Below are 15,823 nucleotides of genomic sequence, written 5' to 3' on the forward strand. Positions count from 1 at the left end.
CGCTTTACTAACACTCTCCCCACTTGGAGAGTCAGCGCCTTTAACCTCCTGTTTGGCCCAGTTTGCAATTTCTGCGGAAGATGAACAGGAATAGCGAGAACCAATGAGAGGCTAGCTGGAGGTGTCTGGACGGGCAAATTTAACTCTCATTTCCCACCAGGAAGAGGAAATAACCAAAGGCTGAGCGTGCCGTGCCGGAACCAGATTAGGGCCTGAAGCCATCCTGCGGTGTTGCGGCCAGCTCAAAAGAAAGCGAGTTGAAGAAAGGAGCTCAGGGGCACTGTAATTCACAAACCTGCAGAGTTATAAATGACAGCTATCATCCAAAAATAGACTGAAGTAAGGCTGCCAAGAGGACTTGAAAGCGGGGCAGAATTGCAGGAAACCGATTTCAGGAGGTAGACTGGAACTGCATTGCAAGCATAGGAAAAGAGGCAGAACGTCCACAATGATGCACTTGGCCAAAAAGGGCGTATGCGTTTTTTCCTGAATATATTCAGGAAAAAACGCATACGCCCTTTTTGGCCAACCAAGCAAGCTTGCAAAGGAAATCTGCACTACAATGAAGTCTCACTTCCCCCCGGTCAAAAGGGCCATCTGAAAAAAGTGTAAAATCCAGAAAGGCAGGACAGGCCATGGAGAACTGGGAGCCTTGTTATGCTGATGGGCGGGATGTAAATTGCCAACAACCACTCGGGAGAAGTGTATGGTGTTTCCTGAAACATCTAAAAAACAAAGCAACAGAACCTAGGGCACTTCCACTTATGGTCCTATAGCTTAGGGAAATTAAAATCAAAAAGACACAGACACCCCAAAGTTTAGAACGGCTCTGTTTATAAGAACCTCGTTTACAGTACAAGTTCAACATCACAGAAAGTGAAAAATGGATAAAGAAGTTGTGGTATTTACTTACAAAGCAATATCACTCAGCAATGAAATCTGTGTCATCAGGCCCTTAGCATCACAATGAGTGGATTCAGGTATGATGATTCTAACTGAAATAAGTCACACAGAAAAAGAAACATCATAAGATATCAGTAATACACGGAATGGAAACTTGGCTACACAGGAACTGAATTACAGAACAGAACAGGGTCTCAAATTTAGAAAACCAACTTATGCTTGCTTAAGGGGAAAGGTGAGTTGGGGTGCTGCATAAAACCAGAGATTGAAATGAGCACAGATAAAGTTCCTTAAGTCAAATATGGAATAGACAAGAGCTACTCCTTGCTCAACGAAATGGACTCAACACCGCATATTAAACGCCTAAGAATGTACCTGACTAGTAAGTATCGTAAAACCTATGGATTGCTATGTCTCCGAAAGAGAATCAAGCATGTGTACAGGGGCATAAACGCAGCAGTGATAGGATTGGAGAGGTTCGGTGAGCAAATGAAGACCCTTTGAAGTCATATTGCATGGTACCCATTACACGGGTCTCAACTCTCCAGGTTTAAGGTATTCTTCCTTCAGCTAAAACATGCATGTGGAACCCAAGTATGATCAACCATGTGAACGGGAGACGTGTTCAAATATGTCTCAGTTTTCCTCCCCTGGTACTCGGGTGCAACATTCCAGACGCTTTACTAACACTCTCCCCACTTGGAGAGTCAGCGCCTTTAACCTCCTGTTTGGCCCAGTTTGCAATTTCTGCGGAAGATGAACAGGAATAGCGAGAACCAATGAGAGGCTAGCTGGAGGTGTCTGGACGGGCAAATTTAACTCTCATTTCCCACCAGGAAGAGGAATTAACCAAAGGCTCAGTGTGCCGGGCCGGAACCAGATTAGGGCCTGAAGCCATCCTGCGGTGTTGCGGCCAGGTCACAAGAAAGCGAGTTGAAGAAAGGAGCTCAGGGGCACTGTAATTCACAAACCTGCAGAGTTATAAATGACAGCTATCGTCCAAAAATAGACTGAAGTAAGGCTGCCAAGAGGACTTGAAAGCGGGGCAGAATTGCAGGAAACCGATTTCAGGAGGTAGACTGGAATTGCATTGAAAGCATAGGAAAAGAGGCAGAACGTCCACAATGATGCACTTGGCCAAAAAGGGCGTATGCGTTTTTTCCTGAATATATTCAGGAAAAAACGCATACGCCCTTTTTGGCCAACCAAGCAAGCTTGCAAAGGAAATCTGCACTACAATGAAGTCTCACTTCCCCCCGGTCAAAAGGGCCATCTGAAAAAAGTGTAAAATCCAGAAAGGCAGGACAGGCCATGGAGAACTGGGAGCCTTGTTATGCTGATGGGCGGGATGTAAATTGCCAACAGACACTCGGGAGAAGTGTATGGTGTTTCCTGAAACATCTAAAAAACAAAGCAACAGAGCCTAGGGCACTGCCACTTATGGTCCTATAGCTTAGGGAAATTAAAATCAAAAAGACACAGCCACCCCAAAGTTTGGGACGCCTCTGTTTACAAGAACCTCGTTTACAGTACAAGTTCAACATCGCAGAAAGTGAAAAATGGATAAAGAAGTTGTGGTATTTACTTACAAAGCAATATCACTCAGCAATGAAATCTATGTCATCAGGCCCTTAGCAGCACAATGAGTGGATTCAGGTATGATGATTCTAACTGAAATAAGTCACACAGAAAAAGAAACATCATAAGATATCAGTAATACACGGAATGTAAACTTGGCTACACAGGAACTGAATTACAGAACAGAACAGGGTCTCAAATTTAGAAAACCAACTTATGCTTGCTTAAGGGGAAAGGTGAGTTGGGGTGCTGCATAAAACCAGAGATTGAAATGAGCACAGATAAAGTTCCTTAAGTCAAATATGGAATAGACAAGAGCTACTCCTTGCTCAACGAAATGGACTCAACACCGCATATTAAACGCCTAAGAATGTACCTGACTAGTAAGTATCGTAAAACCTATGGGTTGCTATGTCTCTGAAAGAGAATCAAGCATGTGTACAGGGGCATAAACGCAGCAGTGATAGGATTGGAGAGGTTCGGTGAGCAAATGAAGACCCTTTGAAGTCATATTGCATGGTACCCATTCCACGGGTTTCAACTACCCAGGTTTAAGGTATTCTTCCTTCAGCTAAAACATGCATATGGAACCTAGAGTATGATCAACCATGTGAACGGGAGACGTGTTCAAATATGTCTCAGTTTTCCTCCCCTGGTACTCGGGTGCAACATTCCAGATGCTTTACTAACACTCTCCCCACTTGGAGAGTCAGTCCCTTTAACCTCCTGTTTGGCCCAGTTTGCAATTTCTGCGGAAGATGAACAGGAATAGCGAGAACCAATGAGAGGCTAGCTGGAGGTGTCTGGACGGGCAAATTTAACTCTCATTTCCCACCAGGAAGAGGAATTAACCAAAGGCTCAGCATGCCGGGCCGGAACCAGATTAGGGCCTGAAGCCATCCTGCGGTGTTGCGGCCAGGTCACAAGAAAGCGAGTTGAAGAAAGGAGCTCAGGGGCACTGTAATTCACAAACCTGCAGAGTTATAAATGACAGCTATCGTCCAAAAATAGACTGAAGTAAGGCTGCCAAGAGGACTTGAAAGCGGGGCAGAATTGCAGGAAACCGATTTCAGGAGGTAGACTGGAATTGCATTGAAAGCATAGGAAAAGAGGCAGAACGTCCACAATGATGCACTTGGCCAAAAAGGGCGTATGCGTTTTTTCCTGAATATATTCAGGAAAAAACGCATACGCCCTTTTTGGCCAACCAAGCAAGCTTGCAAAGGAAATCTGCACTACAATGAAGTCTCACTTCCCCCCGGTCAAAAGGGCCATCTGAAAAAAGTGTAAAATCCAGAAAGGCAGGACAGGCCATGGAGAACTGGGAGCCTTGTTATGCTGATGGGCGGGATGTAAATTGCCAACAGACACTCGGGAGAAGTGTATGGTGTTTCCTGAAACATCTAAAAAACAAAGCAACAGAGCCTAGGGCACTGCCACTTATGGTCCTATAGCTTAGGGAAATTAAAATCAAAAAGACACAGCCACCCCAAAGTTTGGGACGCCTCTGTTTACAAGAACCTCGTTTACAGTACAAGTTCAACATCGCAGAAAGTGAAAAATGGATAAAGAAGTTGTGGTATTTACTTACAAAGCAATATCACTCAGCAATGAAATCTATGTCATCAGGCCCTTAGCATCACAATGAGTGGATTCAGGTACGATGATTCTAACTGAAATAAGTCACACAGAAAAAGAAACATCATAAGATATCAGTAATACACGGAATGTAAACTTGGCTACACAGGAACTGAATTACAGAACAGAACAGGGTCTCAAATTTAGAAAACCAACTTATGCTTGCTTAAGGGTAAAGGTGAGTTGGGGTGCTGCATAAAACCAGAGATTGAAATGAGCACAGATAAAGTTCCTTAAGTCAAATATGGAATAGACAAGAGCTACTCCTTGCTCAACGAAATGGACTCAACACTGCATATTAAACGCCTAAGAATGTACCTGACTAGTAAGTATCTTAAAACCTATGGATTGCTATGTCTCCGAAAGAGAATCAAGCATGTGTACAGGGGCATAAACGCAGCAGTGATAGGATTGGAGAGGTTCGGTGAGCAAATGAAGACCCTTTGAAGTCATATTGCATGTTACCCATTACACGGGTCTTAACTCTCCAGGTTTAAGGTATTCTTCCTTCAGCTAAAACATGCATGTGGAACCCAAGTATGATCAACCATGTGAACGGGAGACGTGTTCAAATATGTCTCAGTTTTCCTCCCCTGGTACTCGGGTGCAACATTCCAGACGCTTTACTAACACTCTCCCCACTTGGAGAGTCAGCGCCTTTAACCTCCTGTTTGGCCCAGTTTGCAATTTCTGCGGAAGATGAACAGGAATAGCGAGAACCAATGAGAGGCTAGCTGGAGGTGTCTGGACGGGCAAATTTAACTCTCATTTCCCACCAGGAAGAGGAATTAACCAAAGGCTCAGCGTGCCGGGCCGGAACCAGATTAGGGCCTGAAGCCATCCTGCGGTGTTGCGGCCAGGTCACAAGAAAGCGAGTTGAAGAAAGGAGCTCAGGGGCACTGTAATTCACAAACCTGCAGAGTTATAAATGACAGCTATCGTCCAAAAATAGACTGAAGTAAGGCTGCCAAGAGGACTTGAAAGCGGGGCAGAATTGCAGGAAACCGATTTCAGGAGGTAGACTGGAATTGCATTGAAAGCATAGGAAAAGAGGCAGAACGTCCACAATGATGCACTTGGCCAAAAAGGGCGTATGCGTTTTTTCCTGAGGAAAAAACGCATACGCCCTTTTTGGCCAACCAAGCAAGCTTGCAAAGGAAATCTGCACTACAATGAAGTCTCACTTCCCCCCGGTCAAAAGGGCCATCTGAAAAAAGTGTAAAATCCAGAAAGGCAGGACAGGCCATGGAGAACTGGGAGCCTTGTTATGCTGATGGGTGGGATGTAAATTGCCAACAGACACTCCGGAGAAGTGTATGGTGTTTCCTGAAACATCTAAAAAACAAAGCAACAGAACCTAGGGCACTTCCACTTATGGTCCTATAGCTTAGGGAAATTAAAATCAAAAAGACACAGCCACCCCAAAGTTTGGAACGGCTCTGTTTACAAGAACCTCGTTTACAGTACAAGTTCAACATCGCAGAAAGTGAAAAATGGATAAAGAAGTTGTGGTATTTACTTACAAAGCAATATCACTCAGCAATGAAATCTATGTCATCAGGCCCTTAGCAGCACAATGAGTGGATTCAGGTACGATGATTCTAACTGAAGTAAGTCACACAGAAAAAGAAACATCATAAGATATCAGTAATACACGGAATGTAAACTTGGCTACACAGGAACTGAATTACAGAACAGAACAGGGTCTCAAATTTAGAAAACCAACTTATGCTTGCTTAAGGGTAAAGGTGAGTTGGGGTGCTGCATAAAACCAGAGATTGAAATGAGCACAGATAAAGTTCCTTAAGTCAAATATGGAATAGACAAGAGCTACTCCTTGCTCAACGAAATGGACTCAACACCGCATATTAAACGCCTAAGAATGTACCTGACTTGTAAGTATCTTAAAACCTATGGATTGCTATGTCTCCGAAAGAGAATCAAGCATGTGTACAGGGGCATAAACGCAGCAGTGATAGGATTGGAGAGGTTCGGTGAGCAAATGAAGACCCTTTGAAGTCATATTGCATGGTACCCATTCCACGGCTTTCAACTACCCAGGTTTAAGGTATTCTTCCTTCAGCTAAAACATGCATGTGGAACCTAGAGTATGATCAACCATGTGATCGGGAGACGTGTTCAAATATGTCTCAGTTTTCCTCCCCTGGTACTCGGGTGCAACATTCCAGACGCTTTACTAACACTCCCCCGACTTGGAGAGTCAGTCCCTTTAACCTCCTGTTTGGCCCAGTTTGCAATTTCTGCGGAAGATGAACAGGAATAGCGAGAACCAATGAGAGGCTAGCTGGAGGTGTCTGGACGGGCAAATTTAACTCTCATTTCCCACCAGGAAGAGGAATTAACCAAAGGCTCAGCATGCCGTGCCGGAACCAGATTAGGGCCTGAAGCCATCCTGCGGTGTTGCGGCCAGGTCACAAGAAAGCGAGTTGAAGAAAGGAGCTCAGGGGCACTGTAATTCACAAACCTGCAGAGTTATAAATGACAGCTATCGTCCAAAAATAGACTGAAGTAAGGCTGCCAAGAGGACTTGAAAGTGGGGCAGAATTGCAGGAAACCGATTTCAGGAGGTAGACTGGAATTGCATTGAAAGCATAGGAAAAGAGGCAGAACGTCCACAATGATGCACTTGGCCAAAAAGGGCGTATGCGTTTTTTCCTGAATATATTCAGGAAAAAACGCATACGCCCTTTTTGGCCAACCAAGCAAGCTTGCAAAGGAAATCTGCACTATAATGAAGTCTCACTTCCCCCTGGCCAAAAGGGCCATCTGAAAAACGTGTAAAATCCAGAAATGCAACAGGCCATAGAGAACTGGGAACCTTGTTATGCTGATGGGCGGGATGTAAATTGCCAACAGACACTTGGGAGAAGTGTATGGTGTTTCCTGAAACATCTAAAAAACAAAGCAACAGAGCCTAGGGCACTTCCACTTATGGTCCTATAGCTTAGGGAAATTAAAATCAAAAAGACACAGCCACCCCAAAGTTTGGAACGGCTCTGTTTACAAGAACCTCGTTTACAGTACAAGTTCAACATCGCAGAAAGTGAAAAATGGATAAAGAAGTTGTGGTATTCACTTACAAAGCAATATCACTCAGCAATGAAATCTGTGTCATCAGGCCCTTAGCAGCACAATGAGTGGATTCAGGTATGATGATTCTAACTGAAATAAGTCACACAGAAAAAGAAACATCATAAGATATCAGTAATACACGGAATGGAAACTTGGCTACACAGGAACTGAATTACAGAACAGAACAGGGTCTCAAATTTAGAAAAACAACTTATGCTTGCTTAAGAGTAACGGTGAGTTGGGATGCTGCATAAAACCAGAGATTGAAATGAGCACAGATAAAGTTCCTTAAGCCAAATATGGAATAGACAAGAGCTACTCCTTGCTCAACGAAATGGACTCAACACCGCATATTAAACGCCTAAGAATGTAGTGACTTGTAAGTATCTTAAAACCTATGGATTGCTATGTCTCCGAAAGAGAATCAAGCATGTGTACAGGGGCATAAACACAGCAGTGATAGGATTGGAGAGGTGCGGTGAGCAAATGAAGACCCTTTGAAGTCAAATTGCATGGTACCCATTCCACGGGTTTCAACTACAGAGGTTTAAGGTATTCTTCCTTCAGCTAAAACATGCATGTGGAACCTAGAGTATGATCAACCATGTGATCGGGAGACGTGTTCAAATATGTCTCAGTTTTCCTTCCCTGGTTCTCGGGTGCAACATTCCAGACGCTTTACTAACACTCTCCCCACTTGGAGAGTCAGTCCGTTTAACCTCCTGTTTGGCCCAGTTTGCAATTTCTGCGGAAGATGAACAGGAATAGCGAGAACCAATGAGAGGCTAGCTGGAGGTGTCTGGACGGGCAAATTTAACTCTCATTTCCCACCAGGAAGAGGAAATAACCAAAGGCTCAGCATGCCGGGCCGGAACCAGATTAGGGCCTGAAGCCATCCTGTGGTGTTGCGGCCAGGTCACAAGAAAGCGAGTTGAAGAAAGGAGCTCAGGAGCACTCTAATTCACAAACCTGCAGAGTTATAAATGACAGCTATCGTCCAAAAATAGACTGAAGTAAGGCTGCCAAGAGGACTTGAAAGCGGGGCAAAATTGCAGGAAACCGATTTCAGGAGGTAGACTGGAATTGCATTGAAAGCATAGGAAAAGAGGCAGAACGTCCACAATGATGCACTTGGCCAAAAAGGGCGTATGCGTTTTTTCCTGAATATATTCAGGAAAAAACGCATATGCCCTTTTTGGCCAACCAAGCAAGCTTGCAAAGGAAATCTGCACTACAATGAAGTCTCACTTCCCCCCGGTCAAAAGGGCCATCTGAAAAAAGTGTAAAATCCAGAAAGGCAGGACAGGTCATGGAGAACTGGGAGCTTTGTTATGCTGATGGGCGGGATGTAAATTGCCAACAACCACTCGGGAGAAGTGTATGGTGTTTCCTGAAACATCTAAAAAACAAAGCAACAGAACCTAGGGCACTTCCACTTATGGTCCTATAGCTTAGGGAAATTAAAATCAAAAAGACACAGCCACCCCAAAGTTTGGAACGGCTCTGTTTACAAGAACCTCGTTTACAGTACAAGTTCAACATCGCAGAAAGTGAAAAATGGATAAAGAAGTTGTGGTATTTACTTACAAAGCAATATCACTCAGCAATGAAATCTGTGTCATCAGGCCCTTAGCAGCACAATGAGTGGATTCAGGTATGATGATTCTAACTGAAGTAAGTCACACAGAAAAAGAAACATCATAAGATATCAGTAATACACGGAATGTAAACTTGGCTACACAGGAACTGAATTACAGAACAGAACAGGTTCTCAAATTTAGAAAACAACTTATGCTTGCTTAAGGGTAAAGGTGAGTTGGGGTGCTGCATAAAACCAGAGATTGAAATGAGCACAGATAAAGTTCCTTAAGTCAAATATGGAATAGACAAGAGCTACTCCTTGCTCAACGAAATGGACTCAACACCGCATATTAAACGCCTAAGAATGTACCTGACTAGTAAGTATCTTAAAACCTATGGATTGCTATGTCTCCGAAAGAGAATCAAGCATGTGTACAGGGGCATAAACGCAGCAGTGATAGGATTGGAGAGGTTCGGTGAGCAAATGAAGACCCTTTGAAGTCATATTGCATGGTACCCATTACACGGGTCTTAACTCTCCAGGTTTAAGGCATTCTTCCTTCAGCTAAAACATGCATGTGGAACCCAAGTATGATCAACCATGTGAACGGGAGACGTGTTCAAATATGTCTCAGTTTTCCTCCCCTGGTACTCGGGTGCAACATTCCAGACGCTTTACTAACACTCTCCCCACTTGGAGAGTCAGCGCCTTTAACCTCCTGTTTGGCCCAGTTTGCAATTTCTGCGGAAGATGAACAGGAATAGCGAGAACCAATGAGAGACTAGCTGGAGGTGTCTGGACGGGCAAATTTAACTCTCATTTCCCACCAGAAAGAGGAAATAACCAAAGGCTCAGCGTGCCGTGCCGGAACCAGATTAGGGCCTGAAGCCATCCTGCGGTGTTGCGGCCAGGTCACAAGAAAGCGAGTTGAAGAAAGGAGCTCAGGGGCACTGTAATTCACAAACCTGCAGAGTTATAAATGACAGCTATTGTCCAAAAATAGACTGAAGTAAGGCTGCCAAGAGGACTTGAAAGCGGGGCAGAATTGCAGGAAACCGATTTCAGGAGGTAGACTGGAATTGCATTGAAAGCATAGGAAAAGAGGCAGAACGTCCACAATGATGCACTTGGCCAAAAAGGGCGTATGCGTTTTTTCCTGAATATATTCAGGAAAAAACGCATACGCCCTTTTTGGCCAACCAAGCAAGCTTGCAAAGGAAATCTGCACTACAATGAAGTCTCACTTCCCCCCGGTCAAAAGGGCCATCTGATAAAAGTGTAAAATCCAGAAAGGCAGGACAGGCCATGGAGAACTGGGAGCCTTGTTATGCTGATGGGCGGGATGTAAATTGCCAACAACCACTCGGGAGAAGTGTATGGTGTTTCCTGAAACATCTAAAAAACAAAGCAACAGAGCCTAGGGCACTGCCACTTATGGTCCTATAGCTTAGGGAAATTAAAATCAAAAAGACACAGCCACCCCAAAGTTTGGAACGGCTCTGTTTACAAGAACCTCGTTTACAGTACAAGTTCAACATCGCAGAAAGTGAAAAATGGATAAAGAAGTTGTGGTATTTACTTACAAAGCAATATCACTCAGCAATGAAATCTGTGTCATCAGGCCCTTAGCAGCACAATGAGTGGATTCAGGTATGATGATTCTAACTGAAATAAGTCACACAGAAAAAGAAACATCATAAGATATCAGTAATACACGGAATGGAAACTTGGCTACACAGGAACTGAATTACAGAACAGAACAGGGTCTCAAATTTAGAAAACCAACTTATGCTTGCTTAAGGGTAAAGGTGAGTTGGGGTGCTGCATAAAACCAGAGATTGAAATGAGCACAGATAAAGTTCCTTAAGTCAAATATGGAATAGACAAGAGCTACTCCTTGCTCAACGAAATGGACTCAACACCGCATATTAAACGCCTAAGAATGTACCTGACTAGTAAGTATCGTAAAACCTATGGATTGCTATGTCTCCAAAAGAGAATCAAGCATGTGTACAGGGGCATAAACGCAGCAGTGATAGGATTGGAGAGGTTCGGTGAGCAAATGAAGACCCTTTGAAGTCATATTGCATGGTACCCATTACACGGGTCTCAACTCTCCAGGTTTAAGGTATTCTTCCTTCAGCTAAAACATGCATGTGGAACCCAAGTATGATCAACCATGTGAACGGGAGACGTGTTCAAATATGTCTCAGTTTTCCTCCCCTGGTACTCGGGTGCAACATTCCAGATGCTTTACTAACACTCTCCCCACTTGGAGAGTCAGCGCCTTTAACCTCCTGTTTGGCCCAGTTTGCAATTTCTGCGGAAGATGAACAGGAATAGCGAGAACCAATGAGAGGCTAGCTGGAGGTGTCTGGACGGGCAAATTTAACTCTCATTTCCCACCAGGAAGAGGAAATAACCAAAGGCTCAGCGTGCCGTACCGGAACCAGATTAGGGCCTGAAGCCATCCTGCGGTGTTGCGGCCAGCTCAAAAGAAAGCGAGTTGAAGAAAGGAGCTCAGGGGCACTGTAATTCACAAACCTGCAGAGTTATAAATGACAGCTATCGTCCAAAAATAGACTGAAGTAAGGCTGCCAAGAGGACTTGAAAGCGGGGCAGAATTGCAGGAAACCGATTTCAGGAGGTAGACTGGAATTGCATTGAAAGCATAGGAAAAGAGGCAGAACGTCCACAATGATGCACTTGGCCAAAAAGGGCGTATGCGTTTTTTCCTGAATATATTCAGGAAAAAACGCATACGCCCTTTTTGGCCAACCAAGCAAGCTTGCAAAGGAAATCTGCACTACAATGAAGTCTCACTTCCCCCCGGTCAAAAGGGCCATCTGAAAAAAGTGTAAAATCCAGAAAGGCAGGACAGGCCATGGAGAACTGGGAGCCTTGTTATGCTGATGGGCGGGATGTAAATTGCCAACAACCACTCGGGAGAAGTGTATGGTGTTTCCTGAAACATCTAAAAAACAAAGCAACAGAACCTAGGGCACTTCCACTTATGGTCCTATAGCTTAGGGAAATTAAAATCAAAAAGACACAGCCACCCCAAAGTTTGGAACGGCTCTGTTTACAAGAACCTCGTTTACAGTACAAGTTCAACATCGCAGAAAGTGAAAAATGGATAAAGAAGTTGTGGTATTTACTTACAAAGCAATATCACTCAGCAATGAAATCTGTGTCATCAGGCCCTTAGCAGCACAATGAGTGAATTCAGGTATGATGATTCTAACTGAAGTAAGTCACACAGAAAAAGAAACATCATAAGATATCAGTAATACACGGAATGTAAACTTGGCTACACAGGAACTGAATTACAGAACAGAACAGGGTCTCAAATTTAGAAAACAACTTATGCTTGCTTAAGGGTAAAGGTGAGTTGGGGTGCTGCATAAAACCAGAGATTGAAATGAGCACAGATAAAGTTCCTTAAGTCAAATATGGAATAGACAAGAGCTACTCCTTGCTCAACGAAATGGACTCAACACCGCATATTAAACGCCTAAGAATGTACCTGACTAGTAAGTATCTTAAAACCTATGGATTGCTATGTCTCCGAAAGAGAATCAAGCATGTGTACAGGGGCATAAACGCAGCAGTGATAGGATTGGAGAGGTTCGGTGAGCAAATGAAGACCCTTTGAAGTCATATTGCATGGTACCCATTACACGGGTCTTAACTCTCCAGGTTTAAGGTATTCTTCCTTCAGCTAAAACATGCATGTGGAACCCAAGTATGATCAACCATGTGAACGGGAGACGTGTTCAAATATGTCTCAGTTTTCCTCCCCTGGTACTCGGGTGCAAAATTCCAGACGCTTTACTAACACTCTCCCCACTTGGAGAGTCAGCGCCTTTAACCTCCTGTTTGGCCCAGTTTGCAATTTCTGCGGAAGATGAACAGGAATAGCGAGAACCAATGAGAGGCTAGCTGGAGGTGTCTGGACGGGCAAATTTAACTCTCATTTCCCACCAGGAAGAGGAATTAACCAAAGGCTCAGCATGCCGGGCCGGAACCAGATTAGGGCCTGAAGCCATCCTGCGGTGTTGCGGCCAGCTCAAAAGAAAGCGAGTTGAAGAAAGGAGCTCAGGGGCACTGTAATTCACAAACCTGCAGAGTTATAAATGACAGCTATCGTCCAAAAATAGACTGAAGTAAGGCTGCCAAGAGGACTTGAAAGCGGGGCAGAATTGCAGGAAACCGATTTCAGGAGGTAGACTGGAATTGCATTGAAAGCATAGGAAAAGAGGCAGAACGTCCTCAATGATGCACTTGGCCAAAAAGGGCGTATGCGTTTTTTCCTGAATATATTCAGGAAAAAACGCATATGCCCTTTTTGGCAAACCAAGCAAGCTTGCAAAGGAAATCTGCACTACAATGAAGTCTCACTTCACCCCGGTCAAAAGGGCCATCTGAAAAAAGTGTAAAATCCAGAAAGGCAGGACAGGCCATGGAGAACTGGGAGCCTTGTTATGCTGATGGGCGGGATGTAAATTGCCAACAACCACTCGGGAGAAGTGTATGGTGTTTCCTGAAACATCTAAAAAACAAAGCAACAGAACCTAGGGCACTTCCACTTATGGTCCTATAGCTTAGGGAAATTAAAATCAAAAAGACACAGCCACCCCAAAGTTTGGGACGCCTCTGTTTACAAGAACCTCGTTTACAGTACAAGTTCAACATCGCAGAAAGTGAAAAATGGATAAAGAAGTTGTGGTATTTACTTACAAAGCAATATCACTCAGCAATGAAATCTGTGTCATCAGGCCCTTAGCAGCACAATGAGTGGATTCAGGTATGATGATTCTAACTGAAATAAGTCACACAGAAAAAGAAACATCATAAGATATCACTAATACACGGAATGTAAACTTGGCTACACAGGAACTGAATTACAGAACAGAACAGGGTCTCAAATTTAGAAAACCAACTTATGCTTGCTTAAGGGGAAAGGTGAGTTGGGGTGCTGCATAAAACCAGAGATTGAAATGAGCACAGATAAAGTTCCTTAAGTCAAATATGGAATAGACAAGAGCTACTCCTTGCTCAACGAAATGGACTCAACACCGCATATTAAACGCCTAAGAATGTACCTGACTAGTAAGTATCGTAAAACCTATGGATTGCTATGTCTCCGAAAGAGAATCAAGCATGTGTACAGGGGCATAAACGCAGCAGTGATAGGATTGGAGAGGTTCGGTGAGCAAATGAAGACCCTTTGAAGTCATATTGCATGGTACCCATTACACGGGTCTTAACTCTCCAGGTTTAAGGTATTCTTCCTTCAGCTAAAACATGCATGTGGAACCCAAGTATGATCAACCATGTGATCGGGAGACGTGTTCAAATATGTCTCAGGTTTCCTCCCCTGGTACTCGGGTGCAACATTCCAGACGCTTTACTAACACTCTCCCCACTTGGAGAGTCAGTCCCTTTAACCTCCTGTTTGGCCCAGTTTGCAATTTCTGCGGAAGATGAACAGGAATAGCGAGAACCAATGAGAGGCTAGCTGGAGGTGTCTGGACGGGCAAATTTAACTCTCATTTCCCACCAGGAAGAGGAATTAACCAAAGGCTCAGCATGCCGTGCCGGAATCAGATTAGGGCCTGAAGCCATCCTGTGCTGTTGCGGCCAGGTCACAAGAAAGCGAGTTGAAGAAGGGAGCTCAGGGGCACTGTAATTCACAAACCTGCAGAGTTATAAATGACAGCTATCGTCCAAAAATAGACTGAAGTAAGGCTGCCAAGAGGACTTGAAAGCGGGGCAGAATTGCAGGAAACCGATTTCAGGAGGTAGACTGCAATTGCATTGAAAGCATAGGAAAAGAGGCAGAACGTCCACAATGATGCACTTGGCCAAAAAGGGCGTATGCGTTTTTTCCTGAATATATTCAGGAAAAAACGCATACGCCCTTTTTGGCCAACCAAGCAAGCTTGCAAAGGAAATCTGCACTACAATGAAGTCTCACTTCCCCCCGGTCAAAAGGGCCATCTGAAAAAAGTGTAAAATCCAGAAAGGCAGGACAGGCCATGGAGAACTGGGAGCCTTGTTATGCTGATGGGCGGGATGTAAATTGCCAACAGACACTCGGGAGAAGTGTATGGTGTTTCCTGAAACATCGAAAAAACAAAGCAACAGAGCCTAGGGCACTTCCACTTATGGTCCTATAGCTTAGGGAAATTAAAATCAAAAAGACACAGCGACCCCAAAGTTTGGAACGGCTCTGTTTACAAGAACCTCGTTTACAGTACAAGTTCAACATCGCAGAAAGTGAAAAATGGATAAAGAAGTTGTGGTATTTACTTACAAAGCAATATCACTCAGCAATGAAATCTGTGTCATCAGGCCCTTAGCAGCACAATGAGTGGATTCAGGTATGATGATTCTAACTGAAGTAAGTCACACAGAAAAAGAAACATCATAATATATCAGGAATACACGGAATGTAAACTTGGCTACACAGGAACTGAATTACAGAACAGAACAGGGTCTCAGATTTAGAAAACCAACTTATGCTTGCTTAAGGGTAAAGGTGAGTTGGGGTGCTGCATAAAACCAGAGATTGAAATGAGCACAGATAAAGTTCCTTAAGTCAAATATGGAATAGACAAGAGCTACTCCTTGCTCAACGAAATGGACTCAACACCGCATATTAAACGCCTAAGAATGTACCTGACTAGTAAGTATCTTAAAACCTATGGATTGCTATGTCTCCGAAAGAGAATCAAGCATGTGTACAGGGGCATAAACGCAGCAGTGATAGGATTGGAGAGGTTCGGTGAGCAAATGAAGACCCTTTGAAGTCATATTGCATGGTACCCATTCCACGGGTTTCAACTACACAGGTTTAAGGTATTCTTCCTTCAGCTAAAACATGCATGTGGAACCTAGAGTATGATCAACCATGTGATCGGGAGACGTGTTCAAATATGTCTCAGTTTTCCTCCCCTGGCACTCGGGTGCAACATTCCAGATGCTTTACTAACACTCTCCCCACTTGGAGAGTCAGCGCCTTTA

The 15,823-nt window shown here is 44.0% G+C and overlaps 1 long non-coding RNA gene across 1 annotated transcript in view; it reads right to left on the minus strand.

The window, feature by feature from the left end:
- LOC307181399 overlaps positions 1-15,823 on the minus strand; it is a 1,189,503-nt gene that overhangs the window by 297,231 nt on the left and 876,449 nt on the right. The gene's annotated exons all lie outside the window — the stretch shown is intronic.

This window comes from Stenella coeruleoalba, assembly GCF_951394435.1.
Source record: "Stenella coeruleoalba genome assembly, contig: scaffold_80, whole genome shotgun sequence".
In the NCBI taxonomy this organism is placed as follows: domain Eukaryota; kingdom Metazoa; phylum Chordata; class Mammalia; order Artiodactyla; family Delphinidae; genus Stenella; species Stenella coeruleoalba.